At 37.3% G+C, this 18,026-nt stretch overlaps 1 pseudogene; it reads left to right on the forward strand.

Moving 5' to 3' along the window:
* The first annotated feature begins 2,193 nt into the window (after positions 1-2,193).
* Positions 2,194-18,026, forward strand: part of LOC107094686 — a 25,804-nt pseudogene continuing 9,971 nt past the window's right edge.

Consider the following 18,026-nt stretch of genomic DNA (forward strand, 5'->3'; position numbering starts at 1 on the left):
AGAACAGAATGACTTAAAGTGCTGATATTAAAGTTTAGAGGAGCATTTTCAGTCTTTTCTTTCCGTTTCAGTTCCTTAAACACGACTTTCTGACTGCTTTGTGTATACTAACAGGAAGCTCAAAAACATGAACCGAGGATCTGTTTCAGATATTACTTCTTCTGTAACAGAGCTTTAATCTACTATTTTGTCCTGCAGTATAATGTTAGGGAGATCTTCCCCAAGCACCTGTGATTTTTTTTTACTGTTATTAACTTCTTAAAATATTACCCTTAATTAATGTAAAATGTAATTGTTTCAATATTTCTGAGTTGTTTTCAATTTGATTCTTTGTCACATGTTTGTGATTTACTGTCAGAAGCCAAAAAGATTATATATAAAAAAAATTATGCCTTTCCCATCACCAGAATCTGCCTCTTGTTACCCTAGCTAATTTTTATATGTTTGTAATCAGGGTCATAAGAGTCTGGTATGATTTTAAAATTCTTTTTTATTTGAAGTTCACCCACATTTTTTGTTTAGATGACAAGCATAAAAACATTAAACTAGTCATTTGAGTTTTATATTGAACCTTATGTCCCTTTAAAATGAAAGCATCTCCACATTTTTTCAGTCTTCCTTCATCCGATCTAACAAATGTAAACTTTTCTACATGTAATAGCCTTTTCAACTCAAATCTATTGCTTTCTGGCTTCTAAATTTAGTTTAAAGCTGGTATTGTGAATGCATCTCACATACACTGATTTTAAACTGTTGATGTAAAAACGTAGAATTCTAGCTTTATATCTTTTTAGATATTTCTACCTTTCTAGGAACACTTTATTTATGTGTAATCAGATAGAAAACAGGCAAAGAGAGAAAGAAGGGAATACACAAAATGCCTTAAAACTTGATTGATTGATTGATTGACTTTAGTTATCTCAGTGGAGAAATGTACTTGTTACATCAGCTCAAATAGTCAAAGGAGAAGAAGGAGTTTACATGGGTGTTTATTAGTGTTGCACCGATACCAGTATCAGACGGGCCCCGATACTGCACTGAAATGGTGATATCGCTATCGGCAAGTATCAACAACTAGGGCACCGATACCATTTTGAGAGCCAAAAGTTTATTCAACTATTGTCACCCATTCCAGGTAGGCAATAAAAAGTTCTACTGGATTCACTTTGTATTAGTCTTTTTCCTGCTTGACAAAGGTAGGAAGCAGCTTGACAAAGCCATGATGGCAATTATTTTACATCCAAGTAGTATGAAGTTCTTCATATATATACACACACGCATCAATTTCAAACAGATGGAATCGGTATGGTATCAGCCAATGCTGCACAGCCAAGTATCGGTATCAGGGCCAAAAATTGGCATCGGCGCAACCCTAGTATTTACTTAGATGGATATTTATATATATATAGTTATTGTACTGGGTGTTAAACATAGAGAAACACGTTATTGCACAGGATAAAAAAATTGTAATTGCACGTTATACATTGCACAAGTTATTGCCTTGTAGAGTCGCATTGTTGAGTCTGATGGCAGCAGGAATGAATGACCTGCTGTAGCGCTCTTTTTGTCAAAAAATACAATGCAAACAGTCCGTAAGATTTTCTGTATTTAATCTGACACTCGGGAAAAAAAATAGACTTTCATGTATGAATGTTAGAGATTTAATTTTTTTTAAACCGTAACTAGGATTGTAAAGAGAATGTTTGTTGTAAATTTCAGTACAAACCTCAAAGCTATGGATGAAATCTAACAAAAACAAATGTAACCATGGCTTTTTGTATCATAATTGCAATATTGTAACTCTTTCATATTCGCAATTAAACCTTATCTCATAATTGAAAAAAAGAGAAAACACTCAGAATAGCTATTTTGAAACTTGATTTTGTTATCTCATTATAAATGTTTTCCCTTTGATACTTTTCAAACCCATTTTAATTCTGCTAAGGGGCGTCCATGGTTTAAAAATTGTGGGTTTGCGTTTGTTTTTCGGGACAACGCCCACTGGTCTAGCTGGGTAAATTGACTTTTCCAGTTTAGAGGGGTACATCTTTTGCATAGACAATCTTTGATGTTTTGGACATATCTTCTTTGTTGTTGCGCCTCAGCCAATCATAGCTTGTCTCTTAAAAGCAACGCCCACATAATTAATAATCCTGTCCAATCACAGGTCCGCCTCCTGCCATTTTGTCGGTCGATACTTGTTTCTGGATGGGGGAATCCTGTTGGCCGCTGGCTGGAACCTGTTGCTTCGTAGTTCCGTGTTGTGCAATGGACGGGTGAGTTATCACATCGACTTCACTACTCCTGCATATGTAGTTTTCTGTGTCTTTTACTTCAGTTTGTGACCAAATATACAAACATCTTAAAATATTTTGTAGTTTTCCAATCAGCATCGGGCACTTGATTAATGAAGACAAGCTGTCGTTGAAGTTTGTGCTTGTCTAAAAACAGGAAACGAAGCTATGTTAGCCGCTTTGCTAGCCTCACAACGGGCCATTATCTGTGGGAAGAAGTCTCTTAACAGGACCTGGTCGTAAAATGTCATTTTATTTCCGTGGAGAAACGAGCTTCACAGTCCCTTCAACCGTCCGGTTTAATGTCTGATAAATAATCAATTGGATGGAAGAGTCTGTAACTTCTAGCTCATCTCTACGGTAACGGTGTGTCTCACGCCCACTGCTGCTGTTATGTCACTTTGAGGAAGTGAAAAATCAAATAAAAAGCAACTTACTCGAGTTATGTCAAAGCCGAATCAGAGAGATATGTCTAGTATTTATTATTCCAGCGAAACGTTTAATGTAAGTTACTTTTTTTGCTTTCAAAAACGAATAAGCAGCTTAACTATTGCGAATTAAACATGAAGTTTTGTGAAGAGGCTCATTTTGTAAACGGAAGCAACTTATGTTTTTGAAACTACAACCATTTGGTTGGTTTTGTCTTTCTTCGTTTCTTTCTTTTTTTTTCTTTTTTTGCTTGCTAAATGGTTAGGTTTATTTGGTGTTAATTATTTAATTCAAGCAACAAGATTATGTGCCATGATCTGTAATAATTAACTGAATATATTGACTATCTAGTTGGTGTAAAGAATTAAAGTCAGACTCGGTTAGTATTAAATGTGAGGTCTTAAGCATTGTAAGGCCTTTTGACTCAATTATGACAAACTATTAAAAATATTTTCAGAAATAGTCTCCTTTTCATCAGATAATTTTGGCTGAAAAATATATTTATACGTGATGAAACTAGTCATATTTTCAGTGTTCTGTAAATGTGTTAAGATTAAACTTAAGTTTAATCTAAGATTATTTTAACCCCTAGAAACCTTCAAGGTAATTCTAGAGTTATAGTATAATTGGAGTGCTTACTCATTAAATACTTATTAGAATAGTACATTAAAAACGTTGACATATGAGGGGTTTTACCATAAACACATTTAGTGACATTTCTATACAGAATTATGCATGTTGTTGACATAAAATAAGACATTTGGTGTAAGCAAAAATTTTACCTTTAAGATTCATATTCCCTGATACTTCTTGAATGCAGCAAAACATGCCTTTTTACATCTCTAACTTTACCAGCGTTGTATTTGCTGAAGTTGTTTTTTCACTAATTACAAGGTCCACTTGTTTGACTACATTGGCCTTTGTATTGAACTATTAATAAATTTGGAAATATTTACCATTTTGAAAAAAAAAAAAAACAGTTGTCTGTTGGGTTTGATTGAGCATAGGCAAAGGTGTTTCAGGGTGGTTGGATCTCTTTTAGAAACCTAAAATCTAATATTTTGCTTCATCAGGGGCACGCATCTATACCAAATGTCAAGAATCTTCATAAATATCTGTCTGATTGTTTCTCGTCTTTGGAGAACTAGTCTTTCTCTTACCGGCATGCTTGCTGTTTGTGAAAGGTTTAGTAAATCTTTAGTGTGCAATAGTCATATCATAAGCATTAAGGGTGGAATAACTGTTTCCTAATATGGTCAAAGTTGTATAAATATAAAATTGTAATGCTCATATCAGTATTTACAAATTCCAGTAGTGTCCAATCAGTTCACCACTGCTGTAGATCTATTATTCACAGATTGAACTTGCATCAGTTTGCTACGGAAACTTTATATTCTTCCAATTAAAGCCATTTTCAAAGGAATGTTATTTTCTATTGGTTAAACCCTGTTTGAGATTAGTTTTAGCTCATCCTAATAGCCTTCATGTTGTATGACCAGTCCACTGTGTTGAATACTAAAAAAGATCCCTTAAAGTGCAATCAGGCGACTTCTATGATCCTCGTGAATATTTGTGCTTCGTCAGGACTCATGCATGCCCTGCAGGCTCTTCCTCCCTCCAGTTTTATGCTTCGTCTTTGTGTCAGCTTTAGCTCGACCAGCCGGTTTTTACTCATCTTGGGTAACTCCCTCAGCATTTCTCTAAAAGTTTACACACCTTTGATAAAATACTTGTGTTTGGGATGTTGAAAAATAAGAACATGGTGGATATTTTCAAAAAATGTACTGCCATTAATATCACATTCTTCCTGTACAAAAGCAACATAAAATGTAAAGTCGCAGTGACCTGGATGTTTGCACACCCTTATGCTAATAATTAAAACTGCTTCTGATTCATTGTTGGCATTCAGCCTTATCTCTTACATCTGTTCATTTGCATCCTACATTTAAAACTAAGCAAAGATTTCACAATGGCATCCAACTGTGTTATAAGAGCCAGTTAGCAGAACGTTTCACTCTAAAGGTCTCTACTAAATGGATAAAGACCAACAACTGGTTTCTGAAGCTGGAAGCATGGATTTTGGCTAAATACTGATTCTTTTCTATTTATAAATGTCTGCTGTGTGGACTAAGGGATAGACTTGTAAAACAGAAGGCTTATTGTCATAAGAAAACATCTAGGACCTACTGGAATCTTGTAACTTGGTGTCGCAGCTATTGTCTTCTTTTTAACATCTTTATGGAGCATGACTTTCCCAGTCAACGGCTTGGACAGCCTTACCTGAACCAACAAATTTAACAATATGTTTTCTAATTATATTAACTCAAATAATCTAACAGCTCCATATACTTTAGTAAAATGTTTCAGTGTGAAAAAAAACAGCAAATATGGGAACAAATATGAGCCACTTCAGATCTGGGTAAGTTTCAACTTACCATCAGAATCCTTTTTGCTTGATTTAGATAGTTAACAGGGACAAAACTGCTGCCATGACAAACACTCACATTTACCATCTCTGGTGACACAAATAGCTGTTTATTTGCATATTACAATTCCCTACTGTATAAATCCTTTATTGACAGGAAGATTTTTTTTTTTTACAAAACTGTTGGAGCTGCTTCATATAGAGTCGTAGATTTCATTTTATAACAGAGTTAATATTTTTTTATTCATTAGCCTTTTAATCGGTTATGCTTGTATGCAAAGTCCACCTATTTTAAGTATATGTAGTAAAATGTGATCTAAATTCTCCTAAACTAGTATTAGCTTTTAAAGCCCTCTTTGCAGCAGGTTAAATAAACGTCACACTGTTGAACAAAAAAAAAAAACATAGAAGGAAAAATAGCAGGCAACGGAAATTACCATGTCTCTACGCTACCTCTCCTCCATTTACTAAATTGTAAAAAAAAAAAAAAAAAGAATGACCGGCTGACTTTTGGCAAAGAAATGCTTGTTTACTCTCTCTAGTTTCCAAAAAGATGAGAACTAAAATACTTAGGTGGTGTTTAGTTTCCATTTCAAACTGGCATAGCAGGACCAGAGGCTGCAAAAACAACGATGGTCCACTTCAACTATAGATGTAGCTATAGACACACCAGATGGAGGGATGGAAAAGGTAGAGAAAAGTCAGTGAGTCTCCCAAACATCAGCTTGTGTCAGTGTTTAAAACTTACCATCAATGTCAGATGTTTCTATTTAACAACCATTTACATAGTTAAAGTCATGAGAATTTAAATGCTTTTTGTTTGGGTAAATCTATAAATGATAGTATCATCTACCTAGGTGATTATCTTTTGCTTGGTTCCCCGAAAGTTTGGATAAATCCAGTTCTGAATTTGGTAAAATGAACAGATCTCTGCCAAGAACAAATAGAAAAACAGGTTTATTTCAGTTTGAGTTGAATAAATCCCAGTGAAATCTGATTGATTTTATCAATGCTCTTATACTTTGATATTTTCCTTATTTAATGCAGCCGATCTACTGAGACATTATCTATAAGTTTAGTCTAAAACGCACGGTAAATTGCACACATGGTTCTGGAGAGCGCGTTGTATCACTTCAGAGCCAGGCGGCAGCGGTATTGTTTCATTATAATGGGGTCTTTACGATAAATTGATGAGTGCTTCTGATAAATTAAACCAAAGCAGTTCTACAACGTATTGGTCCTGATAAAGGACACCATGGAGTCCTGTTGACGGGATCCCCAGAAGGTCGTGGATTTTGGGTCTAACAGCTGCAGCCCTGCTTTGTGTGAACCTCCCTGCTCCGCTGGGCTCCTGTCTCCCTGCCTCTCCCTTTACAGCATCTCTATAACCTTGTTAATTTTCTTCCTGTTTTTGTTTGTTTTGGGGGATTTTTTTGTGTTGATTTTTTTTTTTCTTTCTCCCTGCTGCTTCTAACATGCTTTCTTCTCTTTTCAGCAGTGTCCACCACGATATAACAGTTGGTACTAAGGTAGGCACCTCTGCTTCTTCCTCCCGTTTTCCTTTCTTCAGCCCTGGTTTGTTGCTTTGTTTGCTGTTGTGATCGTCACTGGTTTCTGACCGAACGGAAACCCTGCCATCTGGAAACAACTCTGGATTCTTAGTATAATTAATGTGGCAGCTGCCTGGGCTTTAAAATAACATTCCAGCAAAAGATTGAGGATTAATCTCATTATTTAGTATGGCTAAAGAAACAGAGCGTTGCTTTTAAACATTTAAGCTCCCTCAGAATCGATGATCACACCTCCTTCCTTCTCACTCAGTCAGATTATTAAACTCAGGTCTTTGATAACAAAACAAAACAGAGATCCAGTTCTAATTTAGTCAGCTTTTTGCAGCTCTGCAAACAAAGTGTGATGCATGTGATCTTGCAGTGCATTGTGGGATGCTGTCGCCGTTGCCCTGGGCATCAGCTTTTGTTTAGATGGCTGATTTGAATGTTGTGCTGTTAGAGATAGAGACGGCAAGTGCTTAAAAAATGGACCATAAAAAAGGAGAACTATTATAATTGATCCATGTTAGCGAGCGTGATAGCCGGATAAAGCATTTCCATGGCCTGCTACATGTCGAGATGAGTATCGTATTTCTCCGTTCAGTCTTAAATGTATAGTGGAGGATGTTCTTTTTTCCGGGTGGTTTATCAAAATAAGTGGTCCTCCTAATTGCCAATAATTCTGGTGATATGTTTACATAAGGCCATCCTACGTGCTCATCCCTATTTTCACTTACCGGTGGTGAGTCTGACATAGTGGAAAATTGCAAATCTTCTTTTGGAAAGTAAGCTTTTATGAGCGATGCAAATGGCAACTTTGAAAGAAAGCGTGCACAAAGAGAAATGGGCTTGTGCAGCTCTTGCACGTGTTTAATAGGCGTTTCCTCTCTGCAGCGGTTATAGGGTTGTGCATGTGAAATATTTTTTTTTTAAAGTGACATGGGCAGGTCTTTTAAAAAATTAAAGAAAACCCTCCACTATACCTTTAAGTCAAGACTGGCAAGTCTTCTACAAGTCCTTATGGTTTCAATTTCATGTTCTAATGGACAATCATTTTCAGATAAAGAAGTTGTCAAGTATGTGACTCCAGTGTGGTCACAACCCAAATCTGATGATCGATGCAGCTAGCTGCAGCTACAACTGAAACCTGTTCTTGAGAATGTAGTCATTTAATAGTCTGGGATTTCTAAAAAAAAAATAATAATAAAAGTTCAGTTTCAAGCATGTTTGATGGCAGACAGCGATCTGAAGCTTGAAGACTAAGCCTTTGTGTTATTTACTGAAAGCTTGGTTCTCTCTCATGTTTTTAATTGAAGAGCAGATGTTTTCCATGAAAAATAATGTTTGCTATTCAGCAGCTTCTTGCTGTTTTTGATTTTAGACTAACTAATTTCTAGGTTTTATTCAGTGTAGGTGTCCACATGGAAAGTTTTTTTAGTCCAACCTGGAACCTCCTGGTTGTGGTTTGTTCACTTATTAGGAAAATATAAAAATAATTGAACTTTATTGATATCACATTGGAGCAATTTACCTCTGCATTTAACTCATCATTTGGGAAGCAGTGGGTTGCCACTGTGCGGTGCCCAAGGAGCAGTGTGGGGTTAAGGGTTTTGCTAAGGGAGCCAGAGCGGAGGCCGTGGGGATCGAACCGGGTACTTGAAACCATCTAAGAGCACAAGCGCACTGCTCGAACCACTGGGCCGTGACCCCCCTTATCTATATCTATTTCTTTTCTTAATAGTTTCCATCTGGTCAGCTGAAAATAAATTAAAGGTAATCTAATTGTAATAAAAGTCAATGAAATTTAGGAAACTCAACTTTCCTGATGAATGATTTAGGAACAGCCTAATATACATCATTCACCTTTATGTAATCTCATATGTTCTGTTTCTTCTGATGAGTGCAGGTAAAGGTTTGTGAACAGCAATCTGAATTTTGTCATAGGAATCCAGTAATTATAAATTGTTAAACTGAAAGATATGTGTTGGGATTTACAGCAGACGATCTGCTAAAAAACAAGTTGTTGTTTCACGACATTGTTTTTTTAGACAACAATGCCAATGGATCTGATCACATGAGACTTTAATAGAATGCTCTTTTTAAAGTAAGAAAATACTTGCATTTGTAATTATTCCTGCCCCGTATCTCATAGCCCTCCTTTACGATAAATTCCTGCAGTGCTTAGTGTGAAAGTTTTAAATATTTGGGTATGCAGCCCTGCTGGGAAGCTGTACCACTTCAACCAGAAATTTCACAATAAATAGTTTCTGTATAAAATGGCGGTATGGTGAACATTTCTGCAATATGTTGAGCTGCAGGGTTGCTCTGTTTTCTGTTTGTGTGCATAAGGTTTAGAAACCACTTCAAAGCTCCACAGCTGTCTTGTAGCCAGTGGTTAGATGTGACAGTCATATTTTACTTACTTTTTACATGACGTAAAACACAAAGCTGACAAAGTGAAAATAAAAGATCAAAAATGTTTCTTGCAAATTTTTTAAAACGAGGTTTTACTTAGTTCACAAATCTCTTGAATCGTTTAGATTTTAGCTGGTTTTATTTTTCTGTGTTTAATAGGCTGCGTTTTTTTTAGTGACAGCATTGTTGGTGCGTTCACACCTGAAGTCTGCTGAGACTTAGCTCACATTCCTTGGCGGTAATCAGTGCATATCTGGCAGCAGAACAGTAGAAACACCTTCAAGTTTCAGGATAAAAACTCATTTCTGAGGCCAAACCACATGAATGCAGAGGAGTGACTGGGATCAGAGAGCAGGAAGTGATGGGATGAGTGGGGGAGGTGTCCTCTGGTGATAGCAGCTCTCCTGTTTCCTCCTCCGGCCTTGGGCGAGTAATCTGAGGCCTTGCAGACTACTTACACCAGGTTAGGGAGGCACTTTGGGCTCAGGAACCGCCTTGGATGATCCTTGGAAAAATACAGAGAAGCTCCAGGTTTGAATAACAGTTTTCCCAGATTCTCACTGCGAGTGAATGTGAAGAATGATCCATTTCTGTGGCGTATTCCCAAAATCGAATGTTGGGTAGAAAAAAAGTCATTAAATAAAAAACAATTATTTTAAATTCATGTGTTTACAGTGTGTGATTTGGCCATGAAAATATTGCGTATTAATTAAATCAGTCATTTAAATAGGTCTGCACCTTATCAGGAATTAATATCTGAACAGTTTGTCTCCATACTGAACATAACCTTTTCAAGTTTTTATCTATTTTTCTGGCCAAGGATAATTTAAAAGTGATTTTCTTTGGTTGCTCACAATTATCCCAAACATTTAAACCTGGAATGCAGAATAAATTGGATGCTCTTAAGACAGATCCTCAGCCTTAAAGGGGCCACACTTTCCACCTTTATAGTCTGTTCTTCCTATATGGGCATAAAAGCAATACAGCGGCCTCAACATTTTTTTAAATCAGTTTTAATCATTAGTTAACATGCAGAATTTAATGAAACCATCAAACCAGTCAGATTTCTGCAGAAAAGAGATACATTAATCATTGTACCGTACGTCCCAAACATGAAGATTCTCATAGGGTTGCCAGCTAGTAAAGCTTTTTCACAAACCTAGTTTAAAAATCCAAAATGGCAGCCAGAAAAAAAATTATTAACTGTTTGCTTCACTGAAAATTTGTCACAAATATCATAAACCTTTCATCATTTGGTATCCTGCTGTTAATGATGCCCAGTTATTCTCTTTTAATGACTTGAGTAGAATTGTTTGCAGTTCCCATTGCTTTCTGACCCTAAACCAGAACAGAACTTTTAATCTCTAACATGAATCCTGCGATCTATATTTATTCTTGACCCCAAGATGTCAGCCATCTTTTTGTGCACTGGACTGACTACGTCCTCCATGGTATCATCAGGCTGCATGCATTTATTCTGCAGCAGCAACTTCTCTGTTTAGCGGCAGCATGAAGTCAACATGTCTCCGTCTCTTCTCTCTGCTGTAAATCAGTAACACCTGGCATCTCCTCTGTTCATTGGACATGTCGCTGCTAGCATCAGCTTGTGTTATACCGACTTTTTTATCCACATGTTTGCTCAATGATGGCATTCAGTAAATGTGAGAGTTTTCATAAACTTGTTTCACCTCAGGGCTCTGAGAAACGAACAAAGCAATGCCTTTTGGTTGAGTGTCTGGTCTCAACGACAACCTGATATTAACCAGCAGAATGAAAGCTCAGGTGGAAAAGAATATATTTAATTATTGAGATGTTCTAAATAAAACAACTGACACAAGACATGTTGTTTATGTCCTAAACCAGATCGGAAGTTTTATGGAGTATTTATTCAGATGTTAGATTGGCTGTGGGGAAAGGAAATCTCTTAGAGGACAAATGTGTCATTTAATCGTTGCTGCAGAAGAACCCCAGCAGGGAGGCCAGGGGATGGCTTAGTTAGGTTCATTGCTACTGTCTGTTTAACTTAATCCTGACTTTCTACAGTAAAATTGTTCTAAAATAGACTATTCTGAAAATTAAATATTTCTTCAGTAATTATTGGTAACCTTCGGTAAACTGGGCAGTTTATCGTGTAAAAACTTACATTTGATAACTAACTCTTTTAAAAGGTAGAAGACTCTAGGGGAGCACAGAAACAGAAACAAGTTTAATGTCTCAGTAAAGGACTCTTCTGGTGTCTGATCCCTTAGCCCCATAAATGGTTGTTCTATGTGAAAATATTGTTAAATGGGATAGTTCTCTGAATGCGGGAGACAGGACTTTTTATTTTTAAATTTTAATTTTAGTAGTTCTACAAACCCTCCTTCAGATTTAATTGGCTCGGCTGGATTGTGATCAGCTCTGTTAGATGAGGAGTTTCGGTCTCTTCATACTGATGAGCTTCCAGTTTCTCACCTGTATTGCTGAGTGATGAAATAATAAGGGCTGAATTAAAGGGCTCCTTTAGGTTTGATTTAAGCCTGTAGGTATTTGTTGACGCTGAGGTCAAGGAACCGTTTCGATACTTTGGATATGCAAACACGGAGACAAAAATAGTTCAGTAATATTCTAGCTTCTCTGCACTGACAGTCAGCTGTTTCCTTGTCATGCTGCTGGGTTCATATCCGTATCAGCTTAAACATCTCACTGCGGAGACGAGCTGCATGCGCTCTGCAGCATCACCTTTATTAGGGCTGTGGTTCCTCTGCTGTTAGTCATTTCATGCCTGGAGGGCCGTTTGTTGCTGCTTGGAGCTGTGGCTCTTTTGTCTCCAAGGGCAGCCTGGGGGCGGGGTCCAGCCGTGACTCGGCATCTGTCAGATGAGCTGGCGATACGAGGGGTCAGCAGAGGGAAGGGCTCAGGTTTCTACTGCTTTATTATTCATGGGAGGATTGGTAAGAAGATCCAAGCAGCTTGGTGCAAAAAAAAAAAAAAAAAATTAGGTTTCTCCAAATTGAAATGATGACAGCAGCTAAACTGGACTTTGAAAGTAGAAAAATGTAATGTAACAGTCATGGTTCATCTTTTTATTTTCTACTTAGCAACTACATTAGTTTTATCTTTTAAAAAGTCTTGTTTAGTAAGGGGTCTTCAGGCTTTATTAATGTCTGTTAAACTTTTACTTTGGCGTCTGGTTCTTCTACTTCACCGTGTTGGACCTTTGGGTTTCTGTGTGTGTTTTCTGCTGTGTAAATAGAGCCTCTCCAGCTTTTTTTATTCACCAGGATGACCATTGAGTACATGTACTTTTTCTTTGCTTGCTGATATTTTTCTTTAATCAATTTTAATCAATTCTATCAGCTTCACATACTTTACAGATATTAAGGTTTAAAAGGCAACAGTGTAATTTGAAAATATTCTCATCTTTTATTACTAAATGTTATCAAAGACTCTTTGTATAAAACAGTGGAAATTATATAATATATGGTATATAGGTTAGAACTGGGTAGATTAAAGGTGTGGTTGAATGTTTCTGACAGTAGAATATATAAATATATAAACTGTAGTCTGTGTGATTTTGTTTTTTTTACTTATTTATATGGTCAGTACATCTCTGCAATACAAGTGCAATAATCCAAGTCAACTACTGTTTAGTCTGAATAATTTTTACTTATTTATATGGTCAGTACATCTCGGCAATACAAGTAAAATAACCAAAGTCAGCTAATGTGTAGTCTTCCCTTTGCTCTACTGTGCAGTTATTTTTATATCTAAGGGAAATGTTTCAGGACATTACAACTTTTTTTCTTTTTTGTACTAGGTACTCTCTTTTTATATTGTCTATGGTATTTTTTATCTTTAATGGCATCTTGCTTTAACTCTTTGTACCCTATATAAGCTACTGGAATCAAAATTTCTCTGAAGGAGTAATCCCAAGGGATACTGTAAATAAAGTTAAATCTAAGGCTTAACAGATTTCTTTCTTTTCTTTCCTCCTAAATGTTAAGTTATTGAAGTTATCTTCAAAAAAATGCAAAGATCAGAAGTTAATTCTCTTTGTAACTGTAGATATTAAGGACTGTGTTTGTTGGTACATGCTTGGTCTGATTCGCACTCTAGACCATAAAAGCCTTAGTTTTAAGGTGGGAACTCTTGATATTCTTAAAAGTTGATAGAAGCAGTTGTGTATTGTGTGTGAAATTTGTATTTAAATGCTGAACCTACATGTAACAAAGCAACTGGATGGATTTGCAGTTTAAAATAAACCTTTCTGTGTCAGCTAAGGCTTTAGCAGACTTTTATGGTTGGACTTTAATTGTTAGACTGCAAAGAATGTTCTGCTTAGCTCCAAAAATTAGGTCTAGATGTTGCAGCAGGAGATTGGGAGAGTTCGGTTAGTTTACTAAAGGAGGCGTTGCCTGTTTGTCAACATCTGTTCTTAATTGAGCACCTCAACTCAAGAATTTACCCCCCGGGCTGCTGCTGGAGGAGGGAGTTTCAGAACAGGTTCTGGTTCTGCAGCCTGCAGGTGATGATAGGGTGACGTTGCACGTTTGGAGTGTTGTGCCAGCTTAGTTTTTTTAATTTACCGGTATATAAAAAAGTTTTAGACCTGTGAAAGATGTTGCTTCATGGGTGCTGCCTGCTGATAGTGGGGTATGACTGCATCACTAGAGATGCTGTGAATAGACGGCACTCCTTTAACCAGCAATGGTTTTAGATTTCTAAAACGTAATTTGATTTCAATTAATGATTGAAACTGAGAGTAAGGTTAATTTATTTATTTGAGGAACAAAACTGGGTTTATTTGGGCCTTTCCAACAAATACTGTGTAAGCAGAAGTAGAAACGATAATTTTGTTTCTAATAATTTAGGATAATGTAATCATGGGTTCCTACTTGCAACAGAGATGTGAAAATGCCCTCTTTATTGAACATATGATTTTCCCAGTCTTTAAATCAAAAATATCTTATTTCTCTTTGCCTTTATTTCACACTATGATCTAGCCATAATATGTTGTGTTTGACCTTAAACATAATTCATTTTCTTTTTTCCCAGAGAGGATCTGACGAGCTATTCTCCAGCGTCTCCAACGGCCCGTATATCATGAGCACCACAGGTCAGTAAATGAAAGCTGAAAGCCTGACTTTTTATGCTGCCTCTGCAGCAGTTGGGGGTTATAATTGACCTCAACAGTTTCTTCGAGATTCAAAAGAAGGTTTTTCGGTTGGAACTTCAACCTGTGGGGGAAATAGATGGGGTCGTTATGTAGATGCCTGTGGGATATCCCTATACGTAGTATCAGGACAAAAGTTTCTTTCTTTGTCTTAAACCATTTTGATGTCTTACTTCTGCAGCAAATGGCAACGATAGCAAGAAGTTCAAAGGTGACATAAGAGGTCCCACTCAGCCATCGCGGGTCATCCACATTCGCAAGCTTCCTGGCGACATCACAGAGGCCGAGGTGATCAGCCTTGGCCTGCCTTTCGGGGACGTCACCAACCTGCTGATGCTGAAAGCCAAAAACCAGGTAAAGTTTTAACCTTCCTCAGTGTGCTTTGTTTCATCAGGATGCGGTTTCTACAGGATCGCTCTGGCAGAGGGATTCCTGAAAAGCCAGCAGCTCCATGCAGACTGCCTCATTTCCTGAGATCATTTTTACCTGTTAATGGTTTTATTTTTATTTTTCCCCTGCTTATCCCATATCTTAATCTTAATCCCCTAATTAAGATCAATCTTATTTCGTTTGTATTTTTTTGGTTTCTTCATATTGGCAAATGACAATAACATTTCCCCTTACAATAGCCGCGCATGGGGGAGGTGGTAGCAGCTACGCACAGGTGCAGGAATGATGCCTCATTTTCTTGGTTAGACAATAAAAAAAAACTGTCTGACCATCAGCTGCTTTGGCTTGAGTCATTCTTCACCTGAACACCCCATCCAAACCTTCAAAGGTTTCTCTCCCTGTCTGCAGTAGGGCATTGGCATCACACTGAGTGTGTGTCTGGGTTAAGGGGGAGCTGTTGCACTGAATTGAGCCCAGATGCCATAAAGAAATGAACCTATTGTCCTAATTTCAGTGTAGCAGTGATAATTTTCAATGCATTTTCCCGCTATGCGGGAACTCTGCTGTTGACATCATGGGATCAGCAGACTTAAGCTAGATTTTAATCTCAATCTCTTTATTTCTATGAAACTGTGTATGAATTTGTCCTGAGAGAATAGTTTATTGGTGGCCTTCAAGTTCTGGAACACAGCAAATGACCAAATGAAAAGTCTGCATCAAACTCATGGATGATGCAAGCTTCATAAAATACAAACATAAAACAAATGCAACAGAAAGCACTGGAAAAGCAAACTGCTGCAATTGCAAAAATCAGACGGAAAGAAAAGGAAGAGACAATTTATTAAAAGCACCAGTTATATAAAAAGCTGCCAAGTAGCTCTTCAAAATGGAAGTGTGCTACAACGCCAGAGGGAGTCAAGCAGGGAGAGAGGGAGTGTAACAATATTTATCCATATAAACTCTAGTGACCTTCAGTGCTCTGTAGGTTCACTTTTTTTTTGTCCCAACCTGCTGTAGATGGAAACCAACAGCTTTTTTTTGTTGTCTGGGGAAATTACACCAAAATGGCAAAAGTGGGAAGTGTTGAAGAATCGCAAAAACTAGAACCTCCTCAAAATTTATGATGCCTTTGATTGATTATAGTTTTTTTTTTTTTTATCATATACAGTTTAAAAGCACAGTTGATTTGCATGTTACCTGTACCCATGAATTAAAGAGGGACAATAGTTGTATTCAAAAGATTTTTATCCGCATAAGCTATTTACAGCCTGGAATGCTCCCTGGATCTGGGAATTAGAAAGCTGATAAACAAATGAAAATGAGTTGAACAAGATTAGGGGTACCTCTAATTTAAATCTCAACAATGTCAAAAACAGATGCTACAAAAATTAGGATTACAAAGTTATAAATCAATACTTTAGCTGGATGAAAAATGTAAACAGTTAATTTAAAGCAGAATGACATTCGTTAAATATTTTCTCGGCAGAAAAGTTGAACTGTTTGTCCCAATCTGTCCCCTCAGGCCTTCTTGGAGATGAATTCAGAGGAAGCGGCTCAGAACATGGTGGGTTATTACTCCACTGTGATGCCCGTCGTCAGACACCAACCGGTCTACGTTCAGTTTTCCAACCACAAGGAGTTAAAAACTGACAACTCTCCCAACCAGGAGGTAACTCTTTGACCCACACATACTTGTATCTTGGCTCCTATCGGCCCCTGTTCAACTGCTCTGTCTCTGTCAGAGGGCCCAGGCAGCTCTAAGGGCCCTCAGCTCCTCCCACGTGGAGACGCCCGTGGTAGCTCCAAGCACGGTGCTGAGGGTGGTGGTGGAGAACCTGCTGTATCCAGTGACTTTGGATGCACTTTGCCAGGTAAGAAGACATTCACAGAAGCAGCAGTGTAATAGATTAATCCTATTATACTTATATAACATCAAGTATTATTATTCAAAATTAGTTGAACGGGCAAGAGATTTTTTTAGGGGTGGGGACCAAAGGTCACCAATCAATCACGGGGAACTAAGGGACAGCACAGCCAAGCATACATCCACACACCTAAGGACAGGAACAAATTAACTGAACTGCTGTGTTTGCAGACTATGAGTGGAGCTGGTGTGCCTGAAGATGGATATCTAAAACATACTAATGGGAAAATATAATGGAGAGGAAATGTGATTCTTGGCTCCAAACTGTTTATTATTAAAGGACTGTTGGCTGAAAACTAAATTAGTTGGTATTTTCCACCAAAGTGGTTCCATTGGTAAACTATTGCTTACTTTGCAGCAATGAAAGACCAACCCAGTACCACCAGTAGCCAAAAGCAGACTCATCAGCGCATCTAAACATTGTAGGGACAATGTTTACATTCAGAGTTTAATCTAGTTTATGACAGATTCATTTTAAAACCAAAGAATAGAAATGGTAAAAAAAAAAAAACAGAATTCCAACATTAATGAACATATGAGTAACTGTGACATTTATCTTCCTTGAGTTTATTTTGAAATCTTTTTCACAGCACTTAAGTAGTTGAATGTGCTGCTGTTGGTCTGTTTATCACCAGATGGATTATAAAATCTCTCTCTAAAAATGTCTGTTTGTTGTTGTGCTGTTGTGTGGATCACGGATCGGTTTATTATGATAGTGATGTGTTTAAAAGATAGTTAATAAATGAAGCAGCTGCTTGCAGTGAAACTGGATTAAAAAAACTTACTGTCTCCATGCACAGGGATGCTTTGCAAAATCAAAAGTTTGTAACTTCTCTTAATTGAGGATTGAGATTTCCCCACGATTACCTTCTGATTGAGCTGGAAGCCACACCTCCTACAGTCGAATGCACGCTTGGCTCAAACAGCCTCTGTTTATAGAGTATGACTGCACTGACCTAGCATTAAAGAAAAATTCCAGTCATATATGTTTGTCCTCTAAATGTTAAGCTGTAAATGCAAATTTTCATATTGTAAACCAAATTGTCTGACCAGCATCACCTCATGGTGTGCATTCTTTGATTCTCTGTGTAAAAACAGTTTGTATTTACAGATACAAAGCAGAGATCTATATGTAAAACTCTTTCAGTCTCACTAACTTTGCAGTAAAGTTCGGCTTGCAAATACAAATACTCAGATGTTGTTCTATTGTGGTGCAGTAGAGGAAGATTAGTGCATGTATAGGACAGTGTGACGGTATTGGACCAGTTAACAACTGGTTCTCCTGTGCGGAATCACGGTTACCTGAAACACAAATGGCAGCACAATGGAAATAAGCATCTTTTCTTAATTTTAGCTCAGTTTTATTTGTCTAGCGATATTAACTCTTCCGCTCACACTGTCCCCCTGACTCTGCTCTTTATCTGCTTCGGTTTGACGTTCAGAT

This window comes from Cyprinodon variegatus, unplaced genomic scaffold, assembly GCF_000732505.1.
Source record: "Cyprinodon variegatus isolate N-32 unplaced genomic scaffold, C_variegatus-1.0 Scaffold501, whole genome shotgun sequence".
Lineage (NCBI taxonomy): Eukaryota > Metazoa > Chordata > Actinopteri > Cyprinodontiformes > Cyprinodontidae > Cyprinodon > Cyprinodon variegatus.